This window comes from Xenopus laevis, chromosome 4L (assembly GCF_017654675.1).
Source record: "Xenopus laevis strain J_2021 chromosome 4L, Xenopus_laevis_v10.1, whole genome shotgun sequence".
In the NCBI taxonomy this organism is placed as follows: Eukaryota; Metazoa; Chordata; class Amphibia; order Anura; family Pipidae; genus Xenopus; species Xenopus laevis.
The window spans coordinates 62930286-62935251 of NC_054377.1; positions in this window are offsets into that span (position 1 = coordinate 62930286).

Here is a 4966-nt window from a genome sequence, read left to right on the forward strand (position 1 = left end):
TGGAACTCCACACAAATAAACACACGGCAAAGGGGGTAATTGTTGTGAGCAAAGTCTACTCACATTCAGACCACCAATATGATAGGGATGTGACTATAACGCATCAGTTTCCCAGTATACTTCCATAATACATTCATAAACGTACCCAGAATTGTCTTATTGTACTCTTCTTTATTCTTATTTTCAATTACTGTGGAAAAAAGCCACTGTATCCACTATCCAGCCGCCATGTTTTTGCCTCTATGGGTGGTAGTAAATAACTCAGAATTTCTCCTGACATGAGGTGGTTGCTTTCAATAACCCTTTTTTGAAATGCAGCTGAGGAAACTTTAATTTTACTTTGTGTGGGTTGGGGCAATCTAACCATTCTGGGGAGCCCTGATATCCCTCTGATATACCCATCAAAGATGGGCGATATCGGGCTAATCCCACTATATAGTCCTAGGGCCAAAAGAAAAAATTACAAAGTCTAGAGTGGGTGTCGGGCTTGAATTGCATCAAAGGTTAGCCCCATAGGATGGTCCCATCCAGGCCCGGACTGGCAATCTGTGGGTTCTGGCAAATGCCAGAGGGGCTGCTATAAGATGCCATAGTAAGTCAGTATTTAGTGGGCTGGTGCAGGCTGATTGGGCCTCTGTGCACCTGAAATGCCAGGGCCTATTTTAATTCTCAGTCCGGACCTGGTCCCATCTATGGGGCACATTTAAGATGCAGATTTGACGTTTAGCCTGTGTCAGCAGCTTATCTGGCCATGTATAGGGCCCTCAGATGGAGCCATCCAACCGATATATGGCCAAAAATCATCCAGATTTCAATCTGGCAGGTTTGATTGACACGTCAGATCAAGCAATGCAACGGCTTGTTGATGCAGTCCTTGCCCCAACAGCCCCTATTGTGGTCTTTGTATTCCGATTGTTTGGGCCTATCAGGGTAAAGATCCGTTTGTTTGGCAAGCTTGCCAAACGAGAAGATCTTGTGATGTATGGCCACCTAAAGGGTGGTGGCACACGTATCGATTTGGGGAGAATAGTCGCCCATCGACAAATCTCCTCTTTTTCAGGCAACTAATCTCCCCAAAATGCCTTCCCGCCGGCTGGAATTTGAATCGCTGGCGGGATACCACTCGGATCGCTCCGGCTTTCTGAAGTCGCCCAAAGTTTTTTCGTGAGGCAACTTCAAAAAAATGAAGCATTCTGAGTGCCATCCCATGGGCGATTCACATTCTAGCTGGCGGGAAGGCATTTCTGGGTGAACAGTCGTCCGAAGAAGAGGAGATTTGTCACTGGGCAACTAATCTCCCTGAATTTCTATGTGTGCCACCACCCTAACCCTTCCGGACTTGTGGCAGATAGCAACTCTTTCCATTCATGACAAAGCAATTGGCCCAAATCTGCTGCAAGAGATTCTCTACCATACCATAGGTTTTTTTTTTTATTCTGCAGCATGCTATTCATAGGCTGCCACCTTTACTGGAAAAAAATACATCCTTCCTTTATTTTTATATTTCCTCCCTATAAATGACATTCAACATAGTTTTGTGCTGCCCAAGCTGGTGGCATCCCTTGCTATTTGTGTATTAAGGGTGCTGTTGCTTTTTTATTTATACTGCTCATTAGTAATCATAACGTAAAACGAAAATCATGTAACCATTTTCAACATGAAAGTGCTTACATTTCTTATTCTACTGAGGCCTTTTGGCAGTATTATTCCATGGTGTTCTATCCTGTAAGAATGCCTTTAAGACAGATATCAGTGATCCACAATGAAGAACCAGGAGCACAAAATCGTCTTCAGCAGACCGTGGTTAATCTGCACATCCCACGGCAAATTAGCTCTGAAGAATAGATCGCTGGGGACTGGAAAAAAAGATGAAATGGCATCTGGACTGTTTGTTGATATTTAAAAAGAGTGAAGACTTTGTAGTAATTACATAGCAGTTAAACAACCACACACACAGTGAAAACATTTAATTCTGTAGGGCCTAGCATGAACTGAATATTAGGGGTACGCTCTATTTGTCAAGTTGCTCCCCTCTGCTGAATCTAGCTCACTGCACCCATATGTCATTTCCTGTGCAGCATAAAGTACCCCTATATATGGTAACTAAAGGGAATATTTAGTGGGAAATGCATTATTATTTTCCTTTCTAAATTTAAAGATTTCAGTGTCTCTTGCAGTTTTAGCCCCATCATTGCCTTTTCTTGCTGACTGGAAACAAGCTTACTTATCACTTCCCTCATTGTAATCTCCTACTTTAAAAACAGAGAGGGGGCACTTCTTACAAAATTAGGGGCTGTATGTAGCATGATTTTTGCGTGAGTGGCAATTCAATAAAAGCCATAATTGAACTCTTCGTTGCAGGGCCAACTCTATTCTTGTAGCCTGCACAACGAGGTACCATAGAACTAAGCCATTATAGCTACAGTATTTCTTCTGTTATAACCAATTGGTCAACAAAATCTAAAGGTGTAGGGGTCAATTATAAATTAGCCCCTTCTTTGCCCAAAACTAAGGTTTATTATTGAAATACATTAAAATATATAATAAAAATAGGGCCCCCTCGGTATAGAACATGACACTGCTCTCAACCACACACACCTCCTTTCTGTGTATATAAAATGTTATATCAATTATTATATGAAAATTAATATTCTCACTAGACAGTGCAGATCTAAGCACTTGCAAATCTCTCTCTCTCAGGCCAAGACAGCAGTCTAATCAAAACTACTTCAATGGGTTGGTATACAGATTAATAGAATAAATGATACTGGAAAGCAGCATTGGCAACAGTATAAGTGCAGCTTCCTCCTGTAATATAATCCTGTTTTTTTCATCTTGGATAAAAGCCAAGCCATGGTGTCATTTCCAAGCAAACTGTTTATGGCATTACGATTTTGAAAAGATGCAGCCCTACAGATAGTTGTGAGGTGAAAGCTTTGTTAAATTTTGCAAAAAAAAAAATTGTTAATTTGGATGCATCATGAATCCAACAACAGTCTGTGCTCTCTTTATTGCTTCATTTGTGATACACTAGTGTTTCTTCATGGCTTTGTTGGGTTATATAAATTAGCGATCAGCACAAAATTGATGCGGGCACTGGTCCGATTGCCATCTTGTAGTTAGGAATACATTTTCTCCCCTTTGAGGCAAATCGGAGAGACTTGGTTAAGTTTCATTTAGACCAAAGGACTTTTCTTGACTTGTGTCTGTTTTTCAACCTAATAAATATGTTACTATGCTACATATGGTATGGCTTTATCAAACTAGAAACAAAAAGGATGGTCAGACATATCACATTCATGATTTCTGAAGAAACACCCTTAAAGGAGTTGTTCACCTTTATATTAAGTATGATGTAGAGTGTGATATTCTGAGACAATTTGCAATTGGTTTTCATTTTTTATTTGTGGTTTTAGAGTTGTTTAGCTTTTTATTCAGCAGCTCTCCAGTTTGCAGTTTTAGCAATATGGTTGCTATGGTCCCAATTACCTTAGCAACCATGCATTGATTTGAATAAGAGACTGAAAAAAAGACGAGTAATAAAAAACAGGACAGTCAATGAAATGGTGACCGCTCAAGACTCACCCACCACATCAATCTCTCCAATTAGCTCTATGAGCTCCGTGTGCTCAGCCACCAGCGTTCCAACTGTCATAGATCCAAAGAAGTAGTTCAGGCGGCACTCCGGATAAATATAAAGAGGTTTATTGTATGATGGGTAACAATATCGTCTTGCGCGTTTCGGGAAAGCATTCCCTTAATCATAGGCCTATGATTAAGGGAATGCTTTCCCAAAACGCAAACGGCGATATTATTACCCATGATACAACAAACCTCTTTATATTTATCCGGAGTGCCGTCTGAACTTTTTCTTTAATAAAAAACAGCAATAACAATACATTTGTAGCCTTACAGAGCAATTGTTTTTAAGATGGGGGTCAGTGGCCCCTGTTTGAAAACTGGGAAGAGTCAGAAGAAGAATAAAAAAGAAAAAATGAAGCCCAGTTGAAAAGTTGCTAAGAATTATCCATTCTATAACATATTAAAAGTTAACTTAAAGGTAGACCACCCCTTTAAGACCCTGAAAACCTTACCCCTGTCACTGCCCTGTGCAATGACACATGGGGTGTTTAATGACAACATTTTTACTTATGGCAAAAATACCTTCTTCCCTCCACTGGTCCCTTATCACTGACATTACACAGGTAATGCCCGACACCTTTTTTTGAGGAATAAAGCCTGCAGACATATAAAATAATTAAGTATGAAGAAAACAGTAGTACATTACAGTGGTATCAGATGTGATTCTGTCTCCCAGGAGGGGTCTGCGTTGCTTTCACAGAGAGCACAATGACTGGATATCATTTTCAAAAATGGAAATTATTTGATTAAAATGAAGACTATGGGAGATGGCCTGCCATAATTTGGATCTTTCTGGATAACGGATATACTCACCAGATTCTATGCTGCAAAATGAAGTTCATCTCTTGTATACAGACATATGTCTTATAATGTTAAGGGTCCTCCCCCTTTCCAGTATATACTCATAAATACAACATACACAGAAATGGATACATCATTGCTTTCAAACATTGTAAAGTTATGGGACCTGTTATCCAGAATGCTCGGGACCTGGGATGTTCCAGACAAGGGATCTTTCCGTAATTTGGATCTTCATACCTTAAGTGTACCAGAAAATCATTTAAACATTAATTAAACCCAATAGGCTGGTTTCTGCCTTTCTCTAATTTCGAGCTTTCTCTATAATGGGTTTCTGAATAAATGGATGCCATACCTGTAGTTAATCTGAGAACACCACTCTCTGTTTGACTCTCAGAGTTTTTTATAGGTTCTGTAACACCCACACCCCAGCAAATTCATGCTTGTAATTGGTCTTGCAGTATTTCATGTAATTTCATAAGATCCAACACTGTACTTCTGCTACACGGATGCTATAGGAAGACTT